This window comes from Pseudorca crassidens, chromosome 2 (genome assembly GCF_039906515.1).
Source record: "Pseudorca crassidens isolate mPseCra1 chromosome 2, mPseCra1.hap1, whole genome shotgun sequence".
Taxonomy (NCBI): Eukaryota; Metazoa; Chordata; class Mammalia; order Artiodactyla; family Delphinidae; genus Pseudorca; species Pseudorca crassidens.
Genome location: NC_090297.1, coordinates 155,036,127 through 155,052,158, shown reverse-complemented (window position 1 = coordinate 155,052,158; position 16,032 = coordinate 155,036,127). Strand labels below are relative to the sequence as shown.

The following is a 16,032-nucleotide window of genomic DNA, read 5'->3' as shown; positions in this document are numbered from 1 at the left end:
TGCAATACGAACCACATTCATGGATATGCTTTTTGATGATCTTTGTAATACTGTAACAGTTGACCATTTCCTCATGCCTCTTCACCTTAACTTAAACCTGGTTTTTCACTAATGACCTCACATTTCCTTCTCTAACACTTGGTTGTGGACCTCTTTTCCAACTCCAACTCCAACTCGCATTTCACTCTGGAACCAAAGGAAGACTCACACCTTCCTCCTTTTTAGTGATACTTGAACGTCATTACCATATTATGATCACCCTGAAGAATACCCAGACAATTGTTATTTCAGAGCCATCTGACAGTTTGTAGCTCTAAAAATTAACTAAGGACCGCATTTGTCAAAAATATCCTAGTTTAAGATTTTGGTAATACAGCAACAGTAATTCCGAAGTCATTTATGACAATCAGTGTGGGAAACATCCTCCTTCGGGAAGATCCTTTGCCATACAATACTCTTTTCCTGTCTGATAATAGGGAAGAATGGCCGTGGAAAGTAACCTTTTGTGGAAAGAAATACTTGGCCTCGAGAAGGCTTGAAGTTCATACATTTTTCTTGAATTAGATTCTCCATTAATTACTTTATCCACAAAGAGGTAATTATCAGAGTTATGTAAGCAATTAAGGAGATGCTACTCCACATTCTTTCAGCTTGTTGACCCTTCTCACTTTATTTCATGTGGCTATCTGAAACATCAGTGATTTACATGTCTTTCTTTCTTTCTTTTTTTTTAACAGATTTCTGTGTGTGTGTGTCCCCATGATGAAAACATCATTAAAGTAAAATATCATGAATAGACTCTTAAGAAGCAGAGTCTACTTAAAGTCCTGGAAAATATGAAAGCACTAATATTCACGAACAACTCTACACTCTGAAAGTTACTCCAAATTTTGTTGATCTCTCTTTTGTCTAGGAGTTTTTCAAATTTTCTACCATGATCATTTGTTAGTTTTATAATTAATTAGTAAAGGCATTACATCATACAATCTTTTGTTATCCATTGCAGTTTTAAAACTATTCCTTTCCTTGTCCTCAGCAGATATGTCATAGATTATTAGTACACAAGCAAAGACTTTCAACGTAACAGTACTTTATAGTGAGAAGAACTATACTGAGCTATCTCTATCCTAAGACAATGCACTAGAAAAGCACTAGGACTTCTTAAGCACTAGGAATACAGAGACGATCAAGGGGCAAGTTCCTTGCCTTCGAGTATACATAATCATTATAGCAAATGCTTAAATAGCACTTAGTATATAACTCACCACAGCAGTCTTATTATCCTCCTTTTTAATAGGTGAGCAGAGGAAGCCACAGGGAAGTCATAGGGTAAAGCCAGAATTTGAACCTAGGTAGGCTAGTACATTCTCCACGGCTTTAACTATTACGTTAATATATATATATATATAAGTTATATATATATATATATATAACTCCAAGTATTCCAAAGTTACAAAACACTTATCTACCAAAACTCAAAAAGGAGCACACAAACTTGCATAGAAAATAAACATGTAAAAGTTCATAAAGAAACCACAATATAACCTGCTCCACATAATATACTGACTGCAGTGTACTGGGCCTCTCCCATCCTTAGGTAGATGGAAATTACAACAAAATAATACTTTTCACCCTTGGAAGCCACAGCATCTCTCATACCAACCAACCAATTACTTCCTTAGAGAGAACAGGAAATTAACCTGAATATCATTTTTATATATATATATATATATATATATATATATATATATATATATATATATATATATATATAGCATTACTGATGTAGAATCTTTGTTTAAAGACAATAACTTCAATAGCAGAGGGAACTTTACCATTGCAGGCTTCAGATAACCTCTATATTTCTCAGATTTCATGCTAAATCATAAAATGCCGTATTGTGTCTGAAGCTATTTTTTCAATAGTCCATTTTCTTAAATGGATGAGCAAAGCAGTAAATACTGAGGGACATTTTGGCTCCCAAATCCTAAAGCCATTCTGATTATGCCTGGGTGATCATGGGGACGTCATCGGAACTACCAGAGGACTGGCTGAAATACCAGTTTTGTGGCCACCTTACAAATTAGAAATTATACAGAATCCAATTTTATTTTTTTGTTAAGTAATTCCTATGAGGCTTTTGGGATGTCAATGTAAAGTCCTTTCATGTGTAATCTTTATCCAGTAGATAGGGAACAATGCCAATCCCCGTCATAAATACTTTCACAACCTGACACTGAAAATCCACTGTAGGGCATAGGACCTGCAAATAGGATATGAATCACACACATCCACTCATTCAGACAACCCACAAATATTCATTTTTAAGTCTACTATATGCCAATAATGTACCGGCCTCTCAGACGCTAAACCATGCTAAATGCTGAAAGAGACATAGTTCTGGCCCTCCTGGAACTTATTACCTACAGAAGTGCCTTCATTGTAAATGGTCAGGTCTCAGCCAATGCTATTATCATCAGTGTGTGACCAAATGATACAGCTTGCTTTCTAAACAAGTTCCACACTCTTTGCTTTCAACATTTTTGCTTTCCTTCAAGCACATAATCCAGTGGTCAATTTCTCCCAGTTAGTGAGGTTTGGGGAAAATGTACCCAGTGAACATTTCCTTGTGGCCTCACTCTTTCCTCACACTCTCCTCTGTGCTCTTGAGCTAAAGAGTCCTGGATTAAAGTCACTTGCTCTAACCTTATTATTTTAAAATAGGGCTGCTCCTGCTTTGAGGATTTCCACTGGACCAACACAGCAGCAAAGCAGCACTGAATCAGAAACAGGTAAATTTCAAAATGACAGCTCTAAACATATCCACTCTCCTTTTGTTTTCCTCCTATCCCTTTGCTCTGAACACCTCTGCCCTGAGGCTTTGCCTTTACCCTTCTCTGATTATAGCTCCAAAAGGGTTTCCAAGAGCAGGGAGTATTTACGGTTTCATTTGCTCCCAAGTCCTTTGTGGAAAAGGATACTTGCTTCCTGATTCTTACTAATTCCACACTCACATCATCAACACAAAAATCATCATTTAAAAAAAATATCCTCAGCTTCATATTTCTTCTGGGCCAACACTGAAAGAATATTTTCAAAGAAACAATATCCTCTCTCCTTTGCTCTTCTGAGTTTCACGTTCTTACCTCCAGTCTCATTTTCAACCCTTACAACGGGATGCATCACAAAAACAGAAGAAAGTTCTTTGTGCTTTCCTGTACCAGCTAATTATTCTAATTTGTTCTGTCTCTACCGAACAGAATGTGAAATCAACACAAAGCCTTATTATGTGACCTCTTCCAAGGGAATGGTCTGAGAGTTGTCTATGTACTAATGTGTGTATTAAGGGTTGACTGAAGCAATCATCAGGAATTTTCATCCCTTAAATTAGTGTTTTCCACCAAATGCACATTTTCATTTCAGATAATATAACTTTTAAGTTCAGAATACAACTGGACAAAAGAAAAGAAAAAAAGGTAACCAACACAACATTAGCAGTAATAACACAGTAACAGCTATCATCCTTCCCTGAGGAATTCAGCCTACTTTATGGACACAATTTAGTACAAACTCATAAGAAAGCTAACAAAGCCCCAAACCACTTCACAACAGCGTAGAGAGGTAAAGGTCAGAAATTATTACTGCCAGACCCAGCAGACAATGGCACCTACCGGAAGGAGCACAGGACAGGAAAACCTGGAAGCCTGTGTTCCAGTTTCGGTTATTCCTGTAAGCATTAGTATGATCTGAGTGAACTCAGCCTGCCTTGCTTTTTCTGTTTATAAAAACCTACATCATCCTCTCAGTAGAATGAAATGCCACATCTGAAAAGCTGCAGATCTCTTTAGGAAAGAAACAAAACTCATGCTTTCCAACCAAAATGGAATAATTCAGTCAATGGAGACTTAATAAAAATCTGCCATAAAGCAATTGTTTACTTGAAATCTATCTTTTGTGGTATATTTATTGGGGTAAGGAGTGTAAGCATATCATAATTAGAGTTACCAATTATTCCAGAAATCAAGGTCATTGAGTTCAGATTCCAACTTTGACCCTGACCCAGGCTTACAGAGATGTAAGATGTCCCAATACCTCATATCCACCATACATGGGAGAAACAAGGTATGCAGACAGATCCTCTTATAAATATCCCATATGTAGTGGTTTTAATACAGGGTCTCAGATTCATTGCCATTCTTCGCATCCAGATGTGGGCATTTTCCCTTGAATTTGGGCAGGCTTTCCATGGCTTCAAACAATAGAGCAGGGGTCAGTAAATTATGGCTGGTGGGCCAAGTCTAGGCCTCTACTGGCTTTTATAAATGAAGCTTTATTGGAACACAGCCATGTTCCTTAGTATATGTATTGTTTGTGTCTGTTTTCACATCACAGGAGCAGAGCTAAGTAGTTGCAAAAGAGACTGTATGGCTTGTAAAGCCTAAAATATTGACTGTCTGACACTTTATGGAAAAAGGTCTCCAAAGCCTGCAATAGTATATAATGAAAGTGATGTACATCTTATGTAACATCTAAGACTAGGTCATAAAAGGTCATGCAGCTTTTGCATGATTCTCGTGGAATGCTTCAACCCTGGACACTCATTCTCTTGGGATACTCTATCTTGAATCCTAACTACCACGTTATGAGAAGTCCAAACCACATGGGCAGCCATCTATAGGCACTCCAGTCAACAGTCCTTGTTGGGCCCAGTCTTCAAGGGCCAGACATGTGAATTAAAATTATCTAGATGATTCCAGCCCCAGCCATCTGAATCCTCATGAGCTGAGGTTTCAGACATCAGTCATGGAGTAGAGACAAGCCATCTCCTCTGTGTACTGTTTGAATTGCTGACCCACAGAATCTGGGCACATATTAAAATTTTTGTTTATTTCACCACTAAGTTTGGACTTCTTTATTATGTAGCAATAGATAACTATAGCACTGTGTCTGTACACAGATCTACATTTCACAGAGCACATACTTTTAGATGTGAATGTTGACTGCTCAATTTCTAAGAAGAACGTATACACACACATAGGTACAAACTGTTTATGTATATGTAAATATTAGACCTATATAAACTAATCTATATTATCCATAAAATGAGGGGGCCTTGATAATGGCTAACATTATTTTTCGGTATTTATTGTGTTCCAAGAACTGATAAATTCTTGCATTGTATGAATTTTCTCTTTTAACCGTCATAGCAACTCCCTAAGAGAAGTAATGTTATCTCTATTTTATAGGTGAGAAAACTGAGGTAAAACAGATAACATGCTCAAGAGTACTCAGCAAGTAAATTTTAGAGTCAAGATTTGAACCCAAGTTCTCAAGTTTTAGATCCCTTACTCATACTCACCAAGCTATATACTGAGGAAGAGGATGAAAGCTGAAGCCATTACCTCATGCTCAAGAAGTTAGACAGAAACTTAACAGGTATATTTGAAAGAAGACAGGACTTGGAGTCATAAGTCCAGAGCCTGAGTTATGAGATGAATTCTCCTCTCATCTAGATATAGGTTTGTTTTTAGAAAATGAAGAATATCACTGCATATTTTGATTGTTAATTTCTGTACTTAATGATTACCAAAGAATGGAATTTCACCAGGGAGCTATTTTGCAATGACATAAACTATTTTATTTTTTTGGTTTGTTTTTGTTTTTGTTTTTGCGGTATGCGGGCCTCTCGCTGTTGGGGCCTCTCCCGTTGCGGAGCACAGGCTCCGGACGCGCAGGCTCAGCGGCCACGGCTCACGGACCCAGCTGCTCCGCGGCATGTGGGATCTTCCCGGACTGGGGCACGAACCCGTGTTCCCTGCATCGACAGGCGGACTCTCAACCACTGCGCCACCAGGGAAGCCCGACATAAATTATTGATTCAAAATCAAACCATTATTATAAATTGTTGATTCAAAATCAAATCTTTATTAAGTCTCCCTTGCATCAGAAGTCTTTCCCACTATTCTTTTCTTTTGAAACCCTTTCCTGTCTACTCTTGGCCAAAGCTTGAAGCCTAATTTAACACTTGGAAATAAAATAATGAAATAGTCATAACACAGCAATTCCAATGCCTACTGAAACGGAAGCTCTAAATAATTTTTTTTTAAAGTTTTTTTTTTGTTTTTTTTTTTTGCGGTACACCGGCCTCTCGCTGTTGTGGCCTCTCCCGTTGCAGAGCACAGGCTCCGGACTCACAGGCCCAGCGGCCATGGCTCACGGGCCCAGCCGCTCCGCGGCACGTGGGATCCTCCTGGACCGGGGCACAAACCCGCGTCCCCTGCATCGGCGGGCGGACTCTCAACCACTGCGCCACCAGGGAAGCCCTCTAAATAATTTTTCAGATAATTTAGGAAATTAAAAATATTTACATCATAGATGCAAAGACAGAAGTTACTTGTGTAATAAATGGTGAGACAAAAAGTTTCTGGTCAAGTAGATTTGTTTAAATATGAACACTAATCTGAGTTCTACCCCTGTGCTAAAACCCAGTGACAGGTTGCATACAGCTTCTAAAGGGATATAGTTCAGTGCATTGGGTCAAATTCATGCCATAAAATGTGGTATTAGTAGTAGTACTAGAAGACAGAGTGACTGTCTTCTTTGGGACATAGATGAAGACCCCAAGATAGACAATATCAAGGACAAATTATGTAGAATAAGATATTATCTCAGTCCTTGGAACATGTCATCCAGGATAGAAAAAGAAGTGGATTTATTATCAAGTACATGAAGCCAGAGACAGTAAGCAATGAGTGGTAGTTGGTTAAAATAGACAGGTTTTAGAAGTAGAGGCACGGACGTAGAAAACAAACTTAGGGTTACCAGGGGATTGTGGCGGGGAGGCTAACTTGGGAGATTGGGACTGAAATATACACACTACTATACATAAAATAGATAACTAATAAGAACCTGCTCTTCTTATTAGCACAGGGAACTCCATCAAAACTCTGTAATGGGCTATTTGGAAAAGACTCTAAAAAAAAATAAAATTGGGGCTTCCCTGGTGGTGCAGTGGTTGAGAGTCTGCCTGCCGATGCAGGGGACACGGGTTTGTGCCCTGGTCCGGGAAGATCCCACATGCCGCGGAGCGGCTGGGCCCGTGAGCCATGGCCACTGAGCCTGCGCGTCCAGAGCCTGTGCTCCACAACGGGAGAGGCCACAACAGTGAGAGGCCCGCGTACCGAAAAAAGAAAAAAAAAAGTGGATATATGTATATGTATAACTGATTCACTTTGCTGTACACCTGAAACTAACACAACACTGTAAATCAACTATACTCCAATAAAAAATTTTTTTAAAATTAGGATTTAAGAACCATAGTCAGGGAGCAGTGTGGATTGGAAAGATCTGGCAAGAAATATTTCTGCATCCTCAGACAGTGCTCCCCAAGCTGGCTATTGCAAGGGTGAGCATTTAAGAGATCTTTGACCTAAGGAGGACATGAGATTAACAATCTATCCCAATGTGCATGAATTATTCTCCTCGGTGCTATCAGAAATCAGATGGCATCCTAGAGCAAGCGTCAGCAGATCTTTTCTGTACAGGGTCAGATAGTAAATATTTTGGATTTTCTGTACCATACGTCTCCGTTGCAACTGCCCATCTGCTGCTGTAGCACAGAAACAGCCATGCACAATACGTTAATGAATGAGTGCGGCTGTGTTCAAGCAAAATGTTATGTACAAAACCAGGAGTCAAGCGAGATCTGATCAGGGCCAGAGTGTGTGGACTCCAGTTCTGGGTCAGTGTTCACAGCTGAATGAGTCATGAGGCCTTAAGTTCCAGTTCTCATTGTACTACTTTCTACCTGGGTGAACTTGGGTTCATCCTTTTATTTATATGGGCCACTGTATTAGTCAAGGTTCTCCAGAAAAACAGAACCAACAGCATGTGTATACAATGTGCCCATATATACTGATAGATATAGATCTAGATATCGATATTGATGCCTAGATCTATATCCATATCTATATAAAGATAGAGAAAGAGAGAGAGAGATTTTAAACAATTGGTTCACACAATAATAGAGGCTTGGTAAATTCAAAATCTGCAGGTTAGCCTGTCTAGAGACTCTAGGAAGACTTGCAGTTCAATTTCTGTAAGTCTTCTGGCAGAATTCCTTTTTGCGACAGGGAGGTCAGTCTTTGTTTTATTAAGAGCTTCAACTGATTGGATGAGGCCCATGCATATTATGGAGGATAATCTGCTTTACTCAAAGTCCGCCACCAATTTAAATATGAATTTCATCCAAAAACACCATCACAGGGACTACCCTGGTGGCACAGTGGTTAAGAATCCGCCTGTCAATGCAGGGGACACAGGTTTGAGCCCTAGTCTGGGAAGATCTCACACGCCATGGAGCAACTAAGCCTGTGCACCACAGCTGCTGAGCCCGTGCACCTAGAGCCCATGCTCTGCAACGAGAAGCCACCGCAATGAGAAGCCCGCGCACCACAACAAAGAGTAGTCCTCACTTGCTGCAAATAGAGAAAGCCCACGTGCAGCAACGAAGACCCAATGCAGCCAAAAATATAAATAAAACATAAAAATTTAAAAAAACACAAAAACACCATCACAGAAATATCCAGAATAATATTTGACCAAATAACTGGGCATGGTGGCCCAGACAAATTGACATGGAAAATTCACCACCTAAGCCATAGTTTTGTCACCTTTTACTGAGAAATATGACTTATCTGAACTATTTTGATACCTAGAAGATACCTTCTAGAGGTAACACCCTCAGTTTTTTACACGGTAGGCAGTAGAGGGAAAGAGTCCATTTGCCCAGTCAGATGACACCTAAAGGATAAAATTCTATCTTTTCTCTCCAACCCACAAGGATGAATGCCAAAAATACATCACTTATATCTGCTTTAGCTAACATAGGATAGGTCTGGAACAGACCTATGCTCCCAGTAAGTCTCATGAAATGCTGTTTCATTAAGGGGAGACTTTACTTGCTAAGATTGGAATCAAAACAGGGTGGTGGATGAAAAACTGCCCAAGGATATAAGCTCATGCAAGGAAGCAGGAGAGAGAATGGGTATCCGAAGATGTGCGCTCTGAGCCAACACTAATTCCACAGCATCAGGTTGTAATTCAAGGAGCCCAACTGCTGGGGGTTTTTTCCCCTTCTTTTTTCCCCCAAAGAGGGACAAGCATACCGACAAAGGAAGAGCATTAGTCACCACAGATAAATTCCTTTTTAGAGGTGATCTCGCAAATGATTTGGCTCAATGTAGACTATGATTTGGCTCCAAAAACCATAAGCTAGGGCATTTCATTCCAGGTCCCTCCTCAAATATCCATGATGGGTAAAACTTTGGCATCAGTAGGGCTTGAAATCTCCCCAGGTGATTATAATATGCAACCAGGGCTGAGAAACTGGAGATGTAGAGAGAATTTAAATTGAACTTTAATTAAACAGTAAAACAAGCTCGGACTCTACTGGCTGGAGCTAGACAAGGGATATGGATTTAGTGGGATGAGAAGATAAAGAACACCAGGGAGTAAATCAGATGCTTTACACCTGTGCTTAGCTAATTGCTACTCAGATAATTCAGACAATCTTACAGCACCTGAACCCTGAAAGTCCTTAGTTCTGTTTAAAAAAAAAGTAACTCTTCAAGTAACTGAACTCTGAGAATAATGTAAATCATAAAGAAAAAGAAGAAATCTTATTTTTGAATTAGTTCATTTCATATATACTATTTCACTTTCATGGTATTAACTAGTTATCTTTCTTTTCATTTTATGTTTGAGGAAAGTAAGGCTTTAAAAATCTCAGTAATTTTCTCAAGGTCACTTGTTAAGGGTGTGGGAGGCAGCATAATGGCTCCTAAAAATGCCTTCACCCTAATCCCTAGAACCTATTAATATCTTACCTTACATGGTAAAGAGGACTTTGCAGATATGACTGAAGTTATAGACCTTGAGATAGAAAGATTATCCTGGATTACCTCATGGAACAAATCTAATTGCATGAGTCCTTAAAAGCAGAAAACCATTCCCAACTGTAGAAAGAGAAAGAGAGAGATGTCCTAATAGAAGCAGAATCAGAGAGATGCAGCATTTTGGGTTTTGTAGGTGGAGAAAGGGGACTCTGAGTCAAGGACTACAAGTGACTGCTGGAAGCAGATAAAGTCCAGGGAACAGAAACACCCATAAGAGCCTCCAGAAAAGAATGTAGCTCTGCCAACACTTCTTTTTTCTTTTTTAACCATCTTTATTGGAGTATAATTGCCTTACAATGGTGTGTTAGTTTCTGCTTCATAACAAAGTGAATCAGCTATACATATACATATATCCCCATATCTCCCCCCTCTTGCATCTCCCTACCACCCTCCCTTCCCTATCCCACCCCTCTAGGTGGACACAAAGCACAGAGCTGATCTCCCTGTGCTTTGTGGCTGCTTCTCACTAGCTATCTATTTTACATTTGGTAGTGTATATATGTCCATGCCACTCTCTCACTTCATCCCAGATTACCCTTCCCCCTCCCTGTGTCCTCAAGTCCACTCTCTATGGCTGTGTCTTTATTCCTGCCCTGCCCCTAGGTTCTTCATAACCAATTTTTCTTTTTTTTTTAGATTCCATATATATGTGTTAGCATACGGTATTTGTTTTTCTTTTTCTGACTTACTTCACTCTGTATGACAGTCTCTAGGTCAATCCACCTCACTACAAATAACTCAATTTCATTTCTTTTTATGGCTGAGTAATATTCCTTTGTATATATGTGCCACATCTTTATCCATTCATCTGTCGATCCTGCCAACACTTTTACTTTACTCAATTGAGACCAATGTCAGACTTGTAAGGTAATAAATTTACATTGTTTTGAGTCACTAAATTTGGGGTAATTTGTATGAAAGCCATAAAAAAAATACAGAGGTCCTACAAGAGCCAGGCTATATATTTATACTTAAGTATTTCTGAAATGAATTTAACCTTGTGATTGACAGCAGCAGCAGTAGCTTCCAAGGGATCCCACCACACACTGGAGGCAAAAGCAGCCTAATACAAAGCAGTGACAGCAGCAGGTCACTGCCCCACACTTGGGGTAGAGGGGGACTTGATCTACTATAGCAGCAGCATAGCCTGAATGGGAACCCATCCTCCTGTGGCACTAGTCCCATCAACATTAGTCTAATCTGGTAGCATCTGCTGTGCCAACAGGCCCAAAATATACAAACCCTCCAACTCAGTAGCATTAAGTGAGCCAGGCTCAGTGTTTCCTGAAACTCATATCCAATGGCACTGGAAATCCAAGGTATCACCTACTGTTATGAAAACATAAACAATAACAGAAGACTGGGAACTTCAGAAAGAAAAGGGGAACAATGGGATGGGTGAAAACAAATGGGGTAAATACAAGAGACTATCATTAGCCTCATGAGTTTCTTAAATTCTCTATGATTGTCAAAGCAAAAATGATGACACCACCTGATGTGGTTCTCAATGTAGAGAAAGGAAATACTACAAAAAATCATACTTTAAAACTGGGAAATATTAAGAGACCTAAATGGAAGTAAAATTTTGAAACTTCACTTGAAGTAATAAAACACTGATTCCAGTAGGCTATGATAAGTTACATACATATAGTGTAATGCCAAAAGCAACCACTAAGAAAACTATACAAACAGTATACACAAATGATTCTAAATAAATTAAATTAAAATGGACTTATTAAAAAATGTTTAAGTAAAACCCATAAGAAGGCAAAATAAGAGAAACACAGGATTGAGAAACTAAGGTAAAAGACAAAACAAAAAATAACACGGTAGACCAAATCTTTGACATGGCAATAATTACATTTACTGTAAATGATCTAAATAACCAAGTCAAAGACAGAGATTGGAAGAGTAGATTAAAAAATCGCAAGCATGGTCCAACTATATACTGTCTATAAGAAGCTTACTTTAAACATCATGATATAGGTAGTTCAACGTAAAAGGATGAAAATGATATATCATGTGAACATTAATCAGAAAAAGCAGGAATGGCTATATTAACATCAGATAAAGTAGAATTCAGAGCAAAGGAAATAATTAGGGGCAAAGAGGGTCATTACATAAAGATAACAGGAATAATCCACCTAGATGACCTAGTGATAGTAAATGTGTGTGCACCAAACAACAGAACTTCAAAATACATGAAGCAAATACTGAAAAAGGTTAAAGGAGAAAGTTTTAAATCCACAATTATTATTTGAGACTTCAACACAGCAATTTATAGAACTACCAGAGAGAAAAATCAGCAAGGATATGGAAGAACTGAAAACAGCATCAATCAGCAGGATATAACTGACATTTAAAGAACACCCTCAATAAGAACAGAATACATATTCAAGTGTCCATGGAACATTCACTCATATACCATATACTGGGCGATAAAAAAACATTAGCAGATTTAAAAGAATTAAAATCATAGAGAGTATGTTCTGTAGCCATAATGGAATCAGACTAGAAATCAATAAGAGAAAGACAACAGGAAAATCTTCAATCACATGAAAACTAAACATCACAATTCCAAATAACTCATGGGTAAAAAAGACAGCATCAAGGAAAAATTTTTAAATGCATATAATAAAAGAAAATGGAGATATAACAGATCAAAGTTTGCGGAATGAAGTGAAAGCAATGCTGAAAGGGAAGTTCATAGCACTAAATTGGGAAAGAAAATAATTCAAAGCAATAATCTAATTTTCTATATTAAAATAGTAAAAAAGGAAGAGGGAAAAACACTAAACAAGCAGAAAGAAGGAAATAATAAAGATGAAACAGAAATCCATGAAACTGAAAACAGGAAAATGGGGGGGAATCAATGAAACAAAAGGCTGGTTCTTTGAAATAAACAATCTAATCAATAAAGATCTAGCAAGACTGATAAAGATAAAAAGAGAGATGGTACAAATCACAGATATCAGAAATGCAACCAGGGATACCATGACATATCCTGCAGGTTAATGAGGGACAAGTTATTATGAACAAGTCTACACTACAAATTCAAAAATGTAGATGAAATGGGCCAATGCTTCTACACCCAAAACTACCAAAACTCAGCCAAGATGAAATAGATAATCTCAATTTTCCTGTAACCATTAGAAACATGGATTTTTCATTTAAAAACTCCCAAAAGAAATATTCAGGCTTAGATGTTTCACTTTTACCCAAGACTTAAAGAATTAACACCAACTTTACATGATTTGATAAAAAACAGAAGTAGAGGGAACAGTTCCTAATTAATTTTATGAAGCCAGTATTACCTTGATACCAAAACCAGACAGGGATAGTATAGAAAGAAGAAAACTACAGACCAATATTTTTTATGAAATTGGCTGTAAAAATCCTCAGCCAAATATTAGCAAATTAAATCCAGAAATATATAAAAAGAATAGTATACCATGACCAAGTGGTATTTATTCCAGTTATGCAAAGTTGGTTAAATATTTGAAAATTAAACAATGTAATCCACCATATCTAATAGATTAAGGGGGAAAAGTCATGTGATCCTATCCATTAATGCAGAGAAAGCATTTGACCAAATCCAATCCCATTCATGATTTTAAAAAAAGAAGAAAAAAAACTTCAAGCAAACTAGGAATAGAAAAGGAACATACTGAAACTCATAAAGATGATCTACAAACAACCTATACCGACATTATATTTAACTGTGAAAGACTGGATGCTTTCTCTGTAAGATCAGAAACAAGGCACCGATATCTGCTCTCACCACTTTTATTAAATATATTACTGGAGGTTCTAGTAAGAAAATAAAGCAAAAATAAATAAATACATAAATTTAAAAGTTAAAGTTTTAAAAAGTTTATTTAAAAGATAAAAGGACTATTCCTACTATGTTGAATAGGAAGGAACATATCCTACTGAATGTTGAATAGTAATATATCCTATTATATTGCATAAGGAGAAGTAAAGTTGTATCTGAAGATGAGATGATAATCTAAATGGAGAAAATACCAAGGAATTCACAAAAAGCTTGAGAAATAATATTAGTTTGTAAATGATTTAGAGTACAAGATCACCACAATTTTATCAAATTATATATTAATAACAAATGTGTAGAAGCTTAAATAAAAATATGTGATGCCATTTACAACTGACTTAAATAAATACTTAAATATAAGCCCAATAAGACATTTATAGGACCTCTATACTGAAAATTGCAAAATGCTGATGAAGAAAAATTAAAAAGTCCCAAACAAATAGGGAGACATACCTTGTTTATGGATTAGAAAACACAACATAATAAAGATGTCAATTCTCCCCAAGACAAGAAGCTTAACACAATTACTCTTAAAATGCCCTCAAGGTTTTTGTGGATATAGACAAGCTTATTCTAAGATTTATGTGGTAAGAAGAGGCTGAAGAATAGCTAAAATAATTTGTAAAGGAAGATTAAAATGGGAGGAATTAATCTACCCAATTTCAAGATTTTGCAGTAATGATGGAGGGTAGATACATAGATCAATGGAATGGAATAGAGAACCCAGAAATAGACTGACATAAATACATTTAACTTGTTTTTGACAGCAGTGCAAAAGCTATCAAGGAAGAATAGACTTCAAAAAATGGTACTGAAACAGTTGGACATCCCTCGACAAAAACAAACAAAAAATGAACCTTAACCTCCACACCTTACACAAAAATTAAATCAAAGTGGATCATAATCTTAAATATAAAAGCAGGACATTTTTAGAAAAACAAATAGGAGAAAATGTTTGGCATCTAGAACTAGGGGAATAATTCTTAGACTTGACACCAAAAGTATGATCAATAAAAGCAAAAACTGATAAATTGGATCTCATCAAAATGAGTTAAAAATGCTTCATAGAAGATCCTTTTAAGTGGATGAAAACTCAAATTACACAGTGAGAAAACATATTTGAAAATCCCATATGAGACAAATGACTTGTATCTATAATATACAAAGAACTCTCCAAACAACTTAAAAAAATCCAACTAGAAAATAGGCAGAAGACAGGAACAGACATTTCATGGAAAAGAATATACACATGGCAAAGAAGCACATGAAAAGATGCTCAATATCATTAGCCATTAGGGAAATGCAAATTAAGACCATAATGAGATGTCAGAGAACAACTAAAATTAAAGTATAGTGACAACATCAAATGCTGGTGAGTACGTAGAAAAATTATATCACATCACTGGTGGGAAAATAAAATGGTTTAGCCACTCTGAGAAACAGCTTGACAGTCTCTTTTAATCCTAAAAGTAGATTCACCCTACAATGCAGTAATTGTACTCTTGAGCATTTATCCAAAAGAAACAAAAACTTAATTAAGTTCCCACAGAAACTTACACATAAATGTTCATAGCAGTTTTATTTATAATAGCCAAAAACTGGCAACTACCCAAATGTCTTTCAGTGGATGAATGTTGAAACAAATTGTGATAAAATCTTATGATAGAATACTACCGAACAAAAAGGAACAAATTATTAATATATGCAAAAATTGAAATGAACTTCAGGGGAATGATGCCGAGGGAAAAATTTTGAAAAGCCAATCTCCGAAGATTAAGTAATTCATGATTATGTTTACATATTATTCTTAAAATAACAAAACTGTGGAGACGGAGAACAGATTAGAAGTTGCCAAGGGTTAGAGTGGGGGTAGAAGGTACAGCGGGGGAACTCTGTGAGGTTTTTGTGGTCCCAGTAAAAATAATACAGCAATCTTGGTTTTAATCCCTAAAGATTTTTAAAAGCAATTCCTAATAAGAGGTGTCCAGATATTTAGCAATGGCAGCAGATTAGAGGTATAGCTCCCCAACATGACGACCTCAAAAGAGATCATACTAATTCAATGCATATGTTGATTTCAAAAAAAAAGGCCAGTCACAATATTTAAATGGTATATATCTTAACGATATTATTCTAAGTATCCAGCTATACCAGATGGACTAGCAAGATTTTCTGTACCTTCAACCTTATTTAAGACAGTTAATCTTATAATAAGACAGTTAAAAAAAGAAAAAGAAAAAAAAA

General features: G+C 37.0%; 1 protein-coding gene across 12 annotated transcripts in view; it reads left to right on the top strand.

Moving 5' to 3' along the window:
- Nucleotides 1–16,032, top strand: part of LOC137220004 (ferritin, higher subunit-like) — a 58,044-nt gene that overhangs the window by 29,384 nt on the left and 12,628 nt on the right. For 2 of the 12 annotated variants that reach the window (XR_010941408.1, XR_010941407.1), the window contains one exon: nt 738–986. The exons of 7 other annotated variants lie outside the window; for them this stretch is intronic. The gene's annotated coding sequence lies outside the window, so the exon portion shown is untranslated. Of the gene's footprint in view, nt 1–737; nt 987–2,724; nt 2,793–5,246; nt 5,520–16,032 lie in introns of those variants that run through there. 3 more of the 12 variants (XM_067729443.1, XM_067729441.1, XR_010941409.1) reach the window with 2 other exon arrangements.